General features: G+C 39.7%; 1 protein-coding gene and 1 long non-coding RNA gene across 2 annotated transcripts in view; one reads left to right on the top strand and one right to left on the bottom strand.

Moving 5' to 3' along the window:
• Positions 1-15,675, bottom strand: part of LOC137040229 (uncharacterized) — a 58,410-nt gene extending 42,735 nt beyond the window's left edge. The window contains exons 1-2 of the long non-coding RNA XR_010897872.1: positions 15,621-15,675; positions 14,666-14,771 (exon numbers count right to left, since the gene is read on the bottom strand). This is a non-coding gene — a long non-coding RNA (uncharacterized lncRNA). The remainder of the gene's footprint in view (positions 1-14,665; positions 14,772-15,620) is intronic.
• The window catches only part of LOC137040223 (uncharacterized), a 192,170-nt gene that overhangs the window by 16,841 nt on the left and 158,315 nt on the right, over positions 1-17,014 (top strand). The gene's annotated exons all lie outside the window — the stretch shown is intronic.

Here is a 17,014-nt window from a genome sequence, read left to right on the forward strand (position 1 = left end):
ATGGCGACACGCCTGCTAATTATCTCCACAGAAACCAAAAACACAAAGAGAGAGAGCGTTAATTGAGATGAGAATATATATATTCCAGGGAGATAAATAAATAAAATTATATATATATATATATATATATATATATATATATATATATATATATATATATATATATATATATATATATATATATATATATATATATATAAACCTGTTAGTGGGTGGGATATATTAGGCAGCAAGTGAACATTTTGTCCTCAAAGTTAATTGTGATGGCTAGTCGACTAGTTCAGAGCATCTCCAAAACTGCAGCTCTTGTGGGGTGTTCCCGGTCTGCAGTGGTCAGTATCTATCAAAAGTGGTCCAAGGAAGGAACAGCGGGGAACTGACGACAGCGTTGGGGTGGGGGGTGGGGGGTGGTTGCTGGCCCGTGTTGTCCGATAAAACAGATCTGCTCAGGAAGTTAATGCTGGTTCTGATATAAATCTGTCAGAATACACAGTTCATCAGTTTGTTTGCGAATGGGACTGCATAGCCACAGACCAGTCAGGGTGCTCATGCTGACCCCAGTCCACCGCTGAAAGTACCAACATTGCACGTGGGCATCAGAACTGGACCATGGAGCAATGGAAGAAGTTGGCCTGGTCTGATGAATCACGTTTTCTTTTACATCACGTGGATGTCCGGGTGCGTGTGCGTCGCTTATCTGGGGAACACATGGCTCCAGGATGCACTATGGGCAACGGCAAGCCGGCGGAGGCAGTTTGATTCGTTGAGCAATGTTCTGCTGGGAAACCTTGGGTCCTGCCATCCATGTGGATGTTACTTTGACACGTACCACCTGCCTAAGCATTGTTGCAGACCATGTACAACCGTTCATGGAAAGATATTCCCTGGTGGCTGTGGTCTCTCTCAGCAGGATAATGTGCCCTGCCACAAAACAAAAATGGTTCAGGAATGATTTGAGGAGCAGAACGAGTTTGAGGTGTTGAAAAAATTCCCCAGACCCCAATCCAATCGAGCATCTGTATGACCCAATCCATGGAGGCCTCACCTCGCAACTTACAGGACTTAAAGGATCTGCTGCTAAAATCTTGGTGCCAGATACCACAGCACACCTTCAGGGGTCTAGTGGAGTCCATGCCTCGACGGGTCAGAGCTGTTTTGGCAGCATGTATTTTGCATTTACAATACAAAAAAAATTAAGTTCTGAAAAGTATATATTCATTTATGCACTCAATACTTGGTCGGGGCTCCTTTAGCACGACTTATTGCATCAACGCGGCGTAGTATTCATAAATATATGAAAGTGTACCGATGATGAAAATTACAGGCCTCTCTCATATTTTTAAGTGGAATAACTTGCACAATTGGTGGCTGATTAAATACTTTTTTTGCCCCACTGTGTGTCTGTGTGCGTGTATACACACACACACACACACACACACACACACACACACACACACACACACACACACACACACACACACACACACACAAAAATGTAATCTAAATATTTCCCTGTAAATAATTGGATGCCACTCACTTTATTTAAAAAGTAGTGTATGCCATCAGTCTGATGATTTACTGACGTTTTGACTTTTGTTACTCTGGAGCCCAATGTCATTTGTCATCGTCTAGTGTGTGAATTTTGCCCCGTTGCTTTGTTTGTTTCCTTGCCATTGTTGAGCTGTGCGAGTATTTGCCCGTGCTGTCATGGCGAAGGCCGTGCGTGTCTGTTGGTGCTGGTTATGAAAACAAATGAGAGAGAAAACAAAACAAAAAAGAGCAGCACACACACATGCATACACACCTGCGCGCTATATGCTAAAAAGAATTACACAGGAAAATAAGTTCACACGGCGTGCACACATGCATGCTATTTGTCTTCCACGCCGAATAGGCCTACACACGCACATTAACTAGGCAAACACGCAACATTACCTAGGAAAATCAGCTCGCCGTCCCACACACACACACTCACAGCTCTGATAACAGCATGTGTGTGCACTCAAATGGGCTATTAACTATTGCGCTGTAACCACGGCGACCGGAGAGATCAACGTAACATGATCTATTATCGACTGCCAGGAGACGCAGAGAGAGAAAAAAAGTGTGCCTGTCGCACTCGCCGTCTTTGTGTTTACAGAACTCTGTTGCAACTTTTAAATGCCTGTCTGTCTCTCTGCCTGTCTGTTTCTCTCTTTTTTTGTCACTGTCGGTCTCTGCCAGGCTCTTTTTATTTCTTTTTCTCTGCCTGTCTGCCTCTGTCATTCAGTCTCTCTCTCTCTCTCTCTCTCTCTCTCTCTCTCTCTCTCTCTCTCTCTCTCTCTCTCTCTCTCTCTCTCTCTCTCTCAGATTATCTTTCTGTCAGTCTATGCCTGTCTCTCTCAATTTGAGGCTGTTGGCCTGTCTCTCCCGCTATCTGTCTGTCTGCCTCTATTGGTCTCTTTTCTTTTCTGCTTCTCTTTTTTATCGGTCTCTCTAAGCTTGACTCTCTGACGGTCTTTCTGTTTCTCGGCCTGTCTGTCTCTCAGCACGTCAATCTGTCAGCATATGCCAGTCTCTCTCTCCCCTTTATTTCTCTGTCTGTCCATCTCTCTCTCCGCTTTTCTTTCTTTATATCCCTCACCCTGCCTGTCTTTCTCTCATATTCTGGTTCTTGGCCTGTCTTTCTGTCTGTCTCTATTGGTCTCTTTCCTTTTCGGTTTCTCTTTCTATACAATCTCTCTCTAACCTTGTCTCTCTGCCTGCCTGTCTCTCTCTCACATTCTGGTTCTTGGCATGTCTTTCGGTCTTCCTCTTTCTGTTTCTCTTTCTATCATGCCTTTGTCTTTTTTGTCTTTTGCCTGTCTCTCAGCTCGTCTTATCTGTCAGTCCCTCTCATTCCCTCTTTCTTCCTCTGTCTCTCTCTCAGCTTTTCTATCTCTCATCTGTCCCTCTCCTTCTCTGCCTGTTTAGGTCTTGCTACCTGTCTCACTCTTTCTGCCGGTCTCTCTCTCTGGCTCTCTGATTGATGTCATTCCAGGGATAATGTAGGAAGAATCTGACCTAGATACACACACACGCAGGCCAGATTAGCGGACATGACGTTATATGCACTATACACTGAGATTAGCATGCTAACAGCTTCCTACTGCCAACTCAACCATTACACACACACACACACACACATAGTATCTGTTTATTATATGGTAACCAATTCACCACAAGGTGAATTAATAAGACCGTTTGGAGATTAAAATCAGAGCAGGAAGAAATTAGGTAGCCGTTAACTTCTACTAGCATTTATTTAATTGCTAATAGCTTTAGCATAAAAACAACTTGTTGAGCAATGCTGAAAATCATCAGATTTGTCTAATTTCTTATTAGCGACCAACCACCGTCCCACAGGTGGGACGCTTGGCGCTCTTTTTTTGATTGCCTTTTTTTTCGTATCATATATTTTAGTAATTATCATAAATTAGGTATCATTCGAAAGCTTACGAACTCAAAATTCATCCTGTGAAAACCGTTTTGAAATCAGACGTTGCATTACCATGGAAACGGTACTCTAATTTCTTCTAGCGGGTTCCTCCCCTAGTGGGCAGTGTCATGTTTCATATTACGAAATGTATTTTAACTACTTTATAATCAAAATCTTTTCTAATCTTGACAAAACACATATCATTGGAAAGGTCTGAGTCTCAAGGTTCCATATGTGGTGACTTTTTTGTGATGGAAGTGATATTTGGACAGAAATTTACAGGAAAATGCATCAAAAAAACAATCAATGGAAATTGAATGACACCCGGTGGCTATTTTTGGTATAGCGCCTAAACAAAATCTCATGAGGACTTCAATTTTTGTGATATCAACTTCAAATTTGGAACACAACTTGGTTAGACATATGCCTTTGATTTTATAGTAATTTTAGAGTAAAACATTTTTTGTAAAATATATATTTTATATAAAATAAAAAATATTTAGTACTGTATTTTTCATTTTCAGTAAATTTAAACTTCCATAACTTTTTCATTCTTTCATATTTTGAAATGCTTTCACTTCAGCAATAATCTGCTGATTGTCTTCTTTAAATCAAGACCAAACTTAAGTCTATATTCCAAACCATTCTTGAATTACAGCCTTTTAAGTTTGGATAGTGCATTTTCATGACTATTCTCAAAAACGGGGGTGACAGTTAAAGGGTTAAGCGATATAAACAAACTTTAATTAGAGTTTTTGAACAAAATGTCTTTACTTTTTCTTTTACTTTCTTTTTAGCATTTATTTTCACAGTGGGACTGAGGAATAAACGTCCCACATCAACATCCGATATCATCAACATTTGAACACTATTGAAGCTATACACAGACATCTGTGGGTTGACTTAGGACAGGGTGAAGGGTTAAGAACCTTAGGACAGATCGCCTCTAGTCTCGTATCATCTCTTCCCTCTCATCTAATCTCACACTCTTCTCTCTCTCTCTCTCTCTCTCTGAATTGATTAGCATTCATCCTGCTCTTCCGTGAAGAGCTGATGGCGTGCTGATAAATGGTCGGGGGAAGAGAGAGGGCGTCGCTCCCGAACGGACTCGCTGACATCCTGCATTAACCAATCAATAACCAGACACAGGGGACGGGGGGAGCCCAGCTCGCCCAATCATTTGCATCAGCCCGTCTGCTATAAAGGAGACGGAAAGGAGAAAGAAAGCAGTCTGTGCAGCGGGCGAGAGCAGAATGCTTTCGTAGGCGTTAAAGAGGGAGAGAAAGCCACAAGGGCAGCGGTTATTTTATCACAGCAGTTCTTCATTTTCACAGCGGTTCAGCACAGCCAGAGGCAGCGAAACCCAATCTAACACAAACACACACATTTATCTAGCTGTCTACGTGGGGACTGCACATCGACTTCTATTGTTTTTACATTAAGCTAATTATAATAACCATAGACTAACACAGCACTAATACAAACATTTTGATATTTTTAGAAACTAATACTTTTTATTATTTGGTTTGAAATTTGAAGATGTCCCAAGATAGGCCCTTTTAAGATGTGGCAAAGCTTGGGCACTAATATAATGGTATTTCTATGATATTGTCTGGAGTGCGTATTTCACGAGGTGGTTAATTCGTACAAATTTGTACAACCTCACTCGTACAAATTTGTACGTTTTGTCTTAACCCCAGTGACAGGTAGGTTTAGAGGCAGGGTTTGAGGTAGGACATTCGTATGAATTCAAACGAATATGGCAACTCGTTAAATAAACACACGAATTTGTACGAATGAGGTTGTACAAATTCGTACGAATTAGCCACCTCGTAAAATATGTACGAATTGAATCACAATTCATGAATATGGTAATCAGGGTATATTTCAAACAAAGTAGGCTACCACAGTATTACTATCTGATACCGCCACCAGTGTTGGGAGTAACGCATTACAAAAGTAATACATTACAGTAACTTATTACTTTTTTATGTAACGCAGTAGTGTAAGGCATTACTAATGAATTTTCAGTAATATTTTACTCGGTACATTTCCAGTAACGCTTGCGTTACACCCCCCCCCCCCCCCACCACCACCACCACCAAAAAAAAGAAAGAAAAGAAAACGGAAAAGGAAAAAAATTGCGATACATTAACGAATGAAAATGCAAGTTATTACCTGTTCACAGTCAATAGCCACGTGTGGTGTCCAGGTTTGTAAATAAAGACTTAATGACAGCTTCTGATATATTTGTATAGCGATTTACTTATCTCCCTTTTGCTGGTGTACATTTGTATAGCCTATTGTGTGACATAGTCCAGTGCGTGTTTAGGGCGGATTTAACAGAAGTGCCACAGGCATGATTTCAGCCTCTGTGCTCGCGCTGGCCGGTGGAAAAGTGGCTAAAGAAGGTTTAAAGGCTCTGTCGTTTAAAAGAATAGCACAACGGCGAGCGCGTCGAAGAACGTACGAGAGATGAGGCGCGCGCTGCTGAGCCAAACTAAACACTTGGGTGAAGATGACAGAATAAGACTAGCCTACTGCACACCGTGGTTTTGATTTTTTTAAAATAGTAATTAAGTCATTTTGTTCAGTTAGAGAACAGGCCGTTCAAATAAAAACTGGTGTCTGCTATAATAAACATGATCCGAACGAGCGTCGCAGCAGGAGTCAGATCTTGAGCTGACAGATGATCGCGGAAGATTTGGTTTCAAAGTGAAATGTAAAAGCGCCTAATAAAGGGAGTTTGTCATTGTGTCGTGTTTTTCATTAAGAATAATAGGCTAATTTTAAACCGAAACTAAAATCTGCTTGGCCGCACAGAGCGCGCATTTACTGACGAGCTGTCATTCAGCGCGCAGCCGTGCACTGGCGCGTTTTCAGTTCATATGGAAGCATAACTTTCATAGGAATTCATTGAAAGCACTCGCTTTGCATCCGCTACCGTTATTAATGCCTGAGCGGCAGTGCGCATGTTTCTTTTATTACCGGTGTTGTCACACCACACTTTGATTAACCGGTGGGAAAATGTCCCCACCATCACATCTCTACTGTACATTCGCGAGATGGATGCGCATTGCTTAGAATTTATTAGAGATAAGGACAAGAACGAAGGCTAATAGTCAAATATAAATGCAGTCAAATGCAACCTTTGTCTAAAACCGAAATTCTATCAATGTCGAAACAATAAGAAAAGAACAAATGCACATATTGTCAACTTAGAGTTTACACACAGTTATGTTGTGTCTATAAACAGAAGCTATTCCCACATATTGCCAGATAATCTTTACCTTTACAATACTTGTAACAAAATTGGATTGTTTGTGATTCTGTCTGTCATGATTTCTTGCATTGTCTTGAGACAATTCTCTATTGTTAGCCTGATACCCCACAGTCATTATTCAGTCAATCATATCGCCTTCTGCTGGATGTAAAATGTTGTAGCCTACATCTTAGAATGTTAAGAGCTACTTCTGTAGTTATTTTGGTGAAAGTAACTCAAAAGTAATAGAGGAGTAATGTAACGCATTACAATTCTGAGACAGTAATATTGTAATGTAAAGAATTACTTTTAAATAGCAGTAATAAGTAATTATAATATATTACAGTTTGGAAGTAACTTGCACAACACTGACCGCCACTGCATGGTATCACCACAGTATCTGAAGGAAAATCACTTGACATGAGACCATATTCAAGTACCATGGTATGGTATTTATTTTAAGGAGCACTGCGGCGGACTCAGAAGGTATAATATGGTACTTTGAAATATACCACATGAAATTAATGTTACATAAATTTACATGGTAATTCCAAGAACACCATGGGATAGCATGGCATATGTTCGAAATACTATGGTAGTAGTGTGGTACTTTTACAAAATATCATGGTAGTATTTAAAAGTATTGCAATCAAAATGTCTTTAAAAAACTTGGTAATGGCACTTTTGTGGCTTGAAGATAGTTGATGTTAAAGTAGTATATGTCCGGTCCGGTGTTTTTTGTGGAAATTCCAAAGAATACCATGGATTTACCATAACATACCATGGTAAATGTTTGAAACCCATAAAACAACATGCTGTGAGAACGGTGATATTGAATACTGTGTTAGAAGAAAGTATTTTTGCTATGGCATTTAGCAGACTACCATAGTATTTACTTTACACAGTATTTATGTGACATTATGAGTCACATAAAAATTGCAAATGATAAATGTCTGAAAATCATGGTAAGACAATGCTACTTTACGTGAAGACAATGGTGGTTTTAATAAAAATAAATAAAAAGTCACATACACACACACAAATAGGCTATAAACTCAAAAGAATATGCACACACAACAATAATATACACACAATAATATATTCGTTTATATAGCAGTATGCGGGCTCTCAGCATGCGCGCCCTCGCAACAAGGACGTCTGGAAAGGTCAGCTATGCAGCATTAGATCGCGGCAGGGTGTGTGTTTGTGTGTGTCCGCAAGCAAGGACGATCCCATTCATCTCTGCTCAGAGCCGCTAATGCTGCTGATGAGAGAAACCCAACCTCATAAACAAGGTAGAAAAAAAACTCAGGGGAACTAAAGCACGGGGATCCTGCGAAAGCGCACACACACACACACACACACACACAGTGCGCGCAAGAACGGTAATGAGTCTGCGTGCGGCGGCAATCAGAGTGTGCTGTGGAGTATTCCCCGCTCACCGAGCTAAAGGGGTAATCAAAATTTAATTACGCAGAAAATGAAGGGCAAAACCCCACGATCCAGGACCACACGAACGACCGCTGATTGGTGGATGACAGATATGTGTTCGAGAGAGAGAGAGAGAGAGAGAGAGAGAGAGAGAGAGAGAGAGAGAGAGATTAAATTCAAAGATAGTAATTGCTCTATATCGATGACGTAGGCCCACTGTATTACAGGATATTTGACTAAACGGCTATTTGTGTCAATCCTGTTACTCAGACCATATGTCCCATTAACACGGATCAAGGCTCTTCGGAAAAAAAAGTTGATTTGTATCCTGTAGGCCTACTCTGTCACACTTATTTTATTCTACACTGTAAAAATGTGTTGTTTTTTGTTGGTTTAACTTAAAAAAGTAAGTAACCTGGTTGCCTTAAAATTTTGAGTTTATTGAAATAAAAAATTTGAGTTGCTATAATGAAGGAAATTTGTTTAATAAATAGAAACTCAAAATATCTGAACCACATAAAAAATGTGATAAATCATGACAATAGCACTTTTTGACATGTTTCACTGCGTCATCACAAATAAAACACACACATTTACCCAATATGCTTACAAATTTTTTTTAATAATATTTTAATAAAGTTTGTCAAATCTAAAAAAATTGTCATTGTATTAACTCAAAAAATTTATTTCAATGAACTCAAAATTTTAAGGCAACCAGGTAACTTTTTTCTAAATCATTTTGTACAGTAGTGGTTAACAGACACCAGTTAAAAGTACTGCTTTTAATTGTTTTACCTGATTAAAACAGGCCTACTGCTTAAATATATGAGAATATTATGAATTATGCTATTATTCAAAGTAACAGAAATAGTCATACACTATCAAAATATTAAACTTTCAATATCAAGTTGATTCAAGTATGCGCAAACAAGTGAAAACCACCGCAAAATACAATGGTGAATGTGGTCTTTGTGTCGTAAGCAAAGAATATGTAATGAGCTCTTAAAGGGATAGTTCACCCCAAAATTCTTTCATTTATTTGCCCTTACGCTGTTCCAAACCTAAATGAATTTCTTTCTTCTGCTGTACACAAAGGAAGACATTTTGAAGAATGTTTGTAAGTAACCAAACAGTTAAAAAAACGTAGTATTTTTCCCCAATCTTTGGAAGTTAGTGGAGCCCCACTGTTCTGTTTGGTTTGCAGAATTTACATTTTTGGGTGAACTCTCTCTTTAAACAAACCTTACAGAACTGATTTGGTACATTAACAATGTGTAAGGCTATAACATAATATAATTTCGATGATAAACAATAACCAAAATACTTAACAATACTCACTATAGCAACTTACTTTTTGCCTCATCAATCAAATTCTCTGCAAGAACTGCGGCAATTCGTGATTGAATCAGTGTGCCTTTTGAATCATTTAGCGCCATTGGAGAACCAGCAGGTTAATTGAGAACTGCTTCTAAAGAATCATTCGTTCATGACTCGGGAAATCGGGTCTTGAGTTCCTTGAATGAGGAATACCATGTTTTATACATGTTGAAATTTTGCGGAATAAAAGGTGAGATGTTGTGCAGGGAAGTATGAAGTGAAAGTTTACTCTGATACTTGAAAAAGGAACTTGTACAGTAATTGAGAAACAACATATTTTCATCATGTTCCATGGAAGAAAGAGCTTTGAAAGGGTTTGTAGGATGTTCATTTTTGAGGGAAATAATCATCTTCCCTCAAAACCCATGCGTTTTCTATTGTAATCTATCATAGCATTTATAATTCAGTCTGCACTACCTCAGCTACTTGTCAGAGCATCCTGACGGCTCAGGGTGTCCGCAGAGTTTAAGGGCGTGACATGGCTTCTCCTGACCTTCAACCCTCGTTTATCCGCTACCGCCTGCCTGGCTGTCTAACTCACTTAGCGCTTGGCTCTCTGCTCTTATCAACGGCTTCACTGACAGACGACCAAGACACCGGAGAATAACTGCCTCCCGCCGTCACCGACAGAGCGGCGAGAGAGAGAGAGAAACAAGCAGAGGGAATTGTCGAACGCGGCGGCCTCAACACCCTACAGACTTTGATGGCCCTGAGCCCCGAGATGAAATTTCAAAGCGTTGTCTCTCTCTCTCTCTCTCTCTCTCTCTCTCTCTCTCTCTCTCTCTCTCTCTCTCTCTCTCTCTCTCTCTCTCTCTCCTCATCTTGCAGTCTCGCTGCAGAAGGCAATTACGAGTCCCTGGTCTCCACGGCCGCCCACCTCCCTGCCGTCTCGTCTTTGCATTCCTCTTTTTTCCTCCTTCCTTTCGCTCATTACCCACTTTCCCTCTCTGCTTTTTTTCTTTCCTACTCTCTCTCCGCTGTGAGTCATGCAAATCAGCAACGCTCGCATGGAAAATATATCGGAATCATTAATAATTTTGGGGCGAATTTTCAAAAAGGTGGAGAGGATGCTTGGGAAAAAAATATGGCAGGAAGGCAGAGAGGGGCCATTTTAATGGAAAGGAAGTAATCATGGCGGGCCATTCAAGATGAAACGCTGCACAATCCTTTGACGACTAAATGACGGCGTGCTGCGCACAGGATGCCCTTGAGCCCTGATCCGAGGTCGGCTTCCCTGTATTTAACTACTACGTGCAGCTCTAGCAAAACCTGAGCTCAGATCAGCACCGGAGGGCATCTGGCAGCCGCTCATTTCAATAACAAGATCCACAATGACGGGGAACCTGATCAGTGTGCCGGCCCGACCAGATCATATTTTGCTTTTCCCTGGAGATGCGAGATGTTATCCGAGGCGAGGTTTTAAAAATAAAGGTTTCAGTTAGCAAAATGGATTGAAGAGGCACAAAGAACTTTTTTTTTAACTTTCTAGATTTTTGGAAAACAATCTATTAGGGATGTGCCCGAAGCCTGAATCCGAATTTGAAAAGGCACGAAAAAGAGGCCATAATTAGGCTTGCTGCGGTAGTTGGTTACATTGATTTCACTTATCACGTTAAGATAGTAAGGAGAGATTACTGACAAGATGATGATGGAGGATTTGGTGCGAAACAGATCCTGAGCGTCATTGAAGGTGCCCTAGAATTAGTTGAAACAATATGTTAAATTGTTCTCTGATATCTACATAGAGGCTATGTGGCTTATTTAAGGGCAAACATTGTCCAGATACAGTTTTACAGGTCTATTTAAAAGCCTAAAAATTGTCCATAGGATGTTATTCTCTGTTTTTGCCTTATTTGGAAAAGTCATGAATATTAATGTTGAGCTCTGCTCTGATTGACTTATTTCATTAGCTCACAACACACAGCAGTTCAGTTGTTCAGCGAAGCGGCTCTTGAGTCCTGAAAGAACACAGACTGACCGAATGACTCTTTAAGCAGAACATCTCAAACGGAGATTGCTAAAATGCAGCCTACTTGTTTATTGGTGTCTTCAGATTATCGAGAGAGAGTTCGCGTGCATTTGGTTTCCAGATTGGAATTTAATTTACTGAAATCTGGCAACCGCAAGCATGCACGCTCTTCTTTCCCTCCGACAAAACGCGAAGAGCGAAGCTTTCTTGAAATGGGCTGAACAAACGAACGACCTTGAATTCAATTGTTATCCGATTATAATAAACATCAACCATGACTGTTGACATTTTTTATCAGTGGGAAGGGTATGAAAAGTCCCCTGCACAGCCGGGCACATTACATTTGTGCCTATGAGAGCTGCCGTTTTTGCTTTCCTCGAGTGTCTTGTTTACCTGCAGTCCCAATAATTCACCTCTGTCAGTTCCATCTGTCATGGTAAATGGACTGCATTTATATAGCGCTTTTATCCAAAGCGCTTTACATTTTGCCTCACATTCACCCATTCATACACCGACGGCGATGTCAGCCATATAAGGCGTCGGGAGCAGCTGGGGTTAGGTGTCTTGCTCATGGACACTTCGACACTTGGTCAGGTGGAACCGGGGATTGAACCACCAACCTTCTGGTTTGTAGACAACCTACATGAACCACTGAGCCACTGCCGTCATGTTTGGACAGATGCAAATGTTGAGGGCGTGCATATAAATGATCCCCAGCGGTTGCGTCATGGTTGCAGTTATGTTGAGAATCACTTATTTTTCTGTTTTTAATGCAAGAGATTTACATAAGTAGGTGTTTGAGACTCACAGTATATGATGTCCATGTACTGAACTCTTATTATTTCACTATGGCAAGGTTAATTCACTTTTTTCATTCTAGGGCACCTTTGACAAATATCTTATCTTGTAAAATGTGAGATCAGTACTAGGGATGTCACAGTACCATTATTCCAGTAGTGGTACCGATACTATAAAAATGTTACGGTTACCAAAATTAAATGTTTTATTTTATTTTTATTTAACTATTTCAAGAAATGATAATTAATTTCAATGAGTTTATAATGTATATATCATTTATATCCCTACTTGCAATTGCGAGAAAAGTCCGAATTTTGAGAAAAAAACTTGCAACTGCGAGAAAAAAAGTCTGAATTATTAATTTTATTCCGAAGCGGAAACAAGTTTCTGTGAACAAATAAGCTAATCTAAAGAATGTATATCTCCTTTCCTACTGCAGGAATTTAGTTTTCACATGTTAAGACCTAGTTCCTCTTCAACGTTTTGTGGAACTGTTTTTTGCTTAAAGGGTTAAGCAAAGGGTTAAGAAAGGTAATCTAAACATCATCAGAGTAGTCCATATGTGACATTAGTTGGTTAGTTAGAATCTCTTGAAGCATCGAAAATACATTTTGGTCCAAAAATAACAAAAACTTTATTCAGCATTGTATTCTCTTCCGCGTTTGTTTTCAATCCTCAAATAAAGAGTCAAACGCTCATGAATCAGTGAATCGATCAATGATTCGGATCGCCAATGTCACGTGATTTCAGCAGTTTGGATCACATGTCAAACTGCCAAACTGCTGAAATCACGTGACATTGGTGAACTTAAACTGTGTTCTGAAGATGAACGGAGGTCTTACGGGTGTGGAACGACATTAGGGTGAGAAGTTAATGACATCAATTTCATTTTTGGGTGAACTAACCCTTTAAGTGCATCTCCGATCCTGTATCATTGTTGTTCCTTTTCTATCGCCCACAATGCAAGTAAAGATCAGCTGTATCTGTGACAAACACCAAGGTCAAACACCACAGAAAGCAATCTTGTCTTCCAGTTTGTAAAAACAAGAAAAAAATTATTTAAATTGATACACTGTCCAACCAAAAAAAAGTTGCAGTTTGGATTTGAATAGGTAAATGCTTAAGAGTCTATGATTGGATGATTATTCCAGTGATTATTACGTTTTTTTTTAGCATGTTATATGCTTGGCAACAATTCTTCCAACCCTTATTGATTGAGTGTGTAGCTTATCAATTCTTAAACAACCATGAAGGAATACACATTATGGTCATATTCCAGGATGACAATACAAGATTCATCAGGCTCAAATTGTGAAAGAATAAAGCGTGCTTTCTGGGAATCTGGTACCAATAAAGCGCACAGACCAGTTATGATATAAATTTACACCTCCTAACATATACAATCCCTTGTGTGTTAACGCGTTCATAAGCGAGCTTTCCATGACGCACTGATAGCCTTAAATCTTGCGGTTGTAAAAATAATCACCATGGCAAGATAACAGAGCCATTTATACGTTTTAATTACGGTTGAATCACCGTTCCATTCGTCACACCTAATTTACAGTAATCTACTGTAACCTAAATACTTCAACTCACAGGTGGCGGCGTAAATCAATAGCTCACATGTTTTGAAATGATTTTCCAACACAAGAATCATTTAAACGTACAGGAGAGTTTTCAAACTTTTTAACAAAACCCTCTTGAGGGTGTTTACATGTTTGGCTCTATGATATTAAATTCCCTTTCCCTTTAAATCAATTTCCTAACTGAATTACACACCGCCTTATTTTGTTTTTGCAGGAATCTTGTCATCTTTCTCAGCTTCGCAACACTGTTTTTTGACCACCGCCATGTGGTTTGTTTCGGCCACAATGGTGACGGCACTTGAGCACAGCTTGTCTTGTTATTGTCACTAGAGGAATAGAATGTCCTTCCCGACGTTTCTGAAGGGTTGTATCCTGGGAAGTCCCAGACAGTAACAGATGACCAGACCACTAAGGACAAACCTGACAAGCTGCCACTGAAATAGCTCAGAGAGAGATGTCAAATAGTGAGGGACTGTAATAAGGCGGCTATTTTCTTGCACTCGGAGACAAGACACAATCCTCTTAACAATAAGGCAGCACCCATCCTCTCCATTATACTGCTAGTTTGCTGCTCACTTTTCCTCATCTGCACTGTTTCAAAGCCTAGGGAGTCACTTTTTTAAAATAACGTAGAATTAACAGTATGACGAATGTCGCCCTTGGAGTTTTTGCACCACAAGCAATTTGGCCTCGCTTCTCTGCGAAGAAAAACAATAGTGTGCGTTTTGGGGTTGCACCTAATACCAGAACCCTTTTGTGCACCCAGCGGACACGTTGCATCATACCTCATTTCCTACTTACTGCTACACCATTGGTCTTACGGTCCTCCAAAACTCGATCATACTGCCTGGAAGTTTCAGTATGTCACGCCACGGGCTGGTCTTACATCAGCTAGATAGAAGACAAACAGTTGGAGTATGAGAAACGCTAGATCAGCAAATCCAACTGATGGCCTTCTTTCCTGTATAGTTCTCCCCCAGCATCCCTAATTAGTTTGTGAAAAGGAAGACGAGAAAAAAATGTCAACCAGTAGGGTTTGGACTATGAACATGGCAGGAAATACAATGGAAAGTAGGAACAAACAAGCATCTGATACCCACCTCAAATCAGCTTTATCTACTGTCTGACACTTACGAATCCATCAGTACTAAGGTCAGTTTGTCTACTAGTCCAGTACTAAGAAACATGATGTTACTAAGATACATGATGTTCAAAGAGCAAATTGTAGGTTGTCTGGCTCTTAGATAACAAAGGTGAAGTGCAAAGATGCTAGGGCTGGATATTGACATAAATTTCCTAATTTGATTCGATTTCCATTCACAAGCTTGAAATTTGATTCAATATTGTGAATATATATCAGACACGTAGCACATGGCAAATTTTCTTGAGGAAAAAATCTCTTAACTAATGCTGTAAAGTGTAAACTATATGGTAACTGAGTCAAGTTTTTATAACTTGGCAATGTTGTACCAACTGAGCGGATTTAAAACATGCATTTATAATAAAAAAAACATTAAAAAATGATAATGATTATGTAACGTGGTGCGTATATTTATCAAAATGCTACTTTAGTTAATTTGTCTAGCTCACTAACGAGTTAATGGTCACTGAATATTTTCTAAGGTAAATGTATTGTTTACTAGTTTTATTGGCATCTTTCCGCGGTTGAAACATTGATCGAGTGATTCCATGAGGCATGATACGGGTTTTTGGTAAGTAGTAATGTATATTTTAACATACCTGCAGAATGTTGTTCATGTTTATTTCGCGCTGTACCTGGTATGATATGAGCATAGGATATGAGGAGATGGTCAGATCACGTGTGCTCCGTGCTGCTGCCGCGTGATCTTTCACACCACATTAAACAGCGCGTCAGCGCCAAACAGTATTTTTGTATTTTAAATTTGAGAATTACACTGAAATCTGAGAATTTATTTCATATCAAAAGTAACAAAGCACAAAGATTATTGTGATTTATAATGGGAGGAGCTCTACAAAGTTCAGTTCATTCATCCCAAAAAAAATACTAATCGATTTGGGATTTAAACATCGACATCGGTTAATAAAAATGAGGACTCGATTAAAATCAAGAAATCTATATATTTTTTTACCCAGCCATAAAAGATGCTAAGCTAAACACTCTGTGTGCAGTGCAAACTCAATATACTTCTATAATGTTTCGGCCAAATGGGTCAACCAAAAATTTGTTTTGGATTAATGACCATATTTAGATCAACTTCATATAGCATTGAGCTAGGATGTCAGAAATATGTAGCCTATTGATTTATTAAGGACATAATATGGGTGACCTTTCTTAGGCCCTGTTTACACCTGGTTTTAAGATGCGTTTTGGTCGATCACTACGCTAAATACAGGTGTAAACAGGGTCTTAAACGTTTTGAGCTTGCCCACTTTCAACCACGTAGTAGTCAATTGCGCATTTGACTGAATTGCTTTTATTATGTAGACACTCATGTAGACACTCATGTAGTCAAAATGCGTTCAAACAGCCACATAAGATCACGTACTCTCCGCTTAAACATTATGGGAAGCACGCTAGCCAGACAAGATTTAAACTTTGTCGGCTGGAGACCCAAATTTGGTTTGAAGAAGGGAAAAAATTCCAAGCACAATGTTCTCTTACCATTCCTGATTTCTAAAGCCCAATTTATACTTTTGCGTCTCGTGTACTTCGTAGCTACGTCATAGGCTTTGTGTAGCCCGCGGTGCCAACGGTGTCGAGGCTACGACGCATGTCCGACAGAAAAGTATAAGACTCGAGACTTTAAGACTTTTGGCTGTCGAAGCAGAAATGAAAGCTGCTGCTCTTTATGCACTTCCCATCGTCTCTGGGCGCATACATATGTAAATTGCGCAAACTTATTTTGGCCGTTAGAAGTAATCAGAAATCAGGACAGAAGTGTTTTCCCAGACAGCAAATAATTTCGGCCCAGCTGTGGGCCGGAATTAGACTGACTCTATGTTGCTGTCTGGGTGAAAGTGGACAAAAGAGACAAATTAATCTTAAGGTGTAAACAGGGCCTTAGTGGTAATGACTACTTTGAGTGTTTTTACATGCACAATCTTACATTTATGATAATTCATAACAATGTGCGAACTATCGTAAAAAATTG

This window comes from Pseudorasbora parva, chromosome 14 (genome assembly GCF_024679245.1).
Source record: "Pseudorasbora parva isolate DD20220531a chromosome 14, ASM2467924v1, whole genome shotgun sequence".
Taxonomy (NCBI): domain Eukaryota; kingdom Metazoa; phylum Chordata; class Actinopteri; order Cypriniformes; family Gobionidae; genus Pseudorasbora; species Pseudorasbora parva.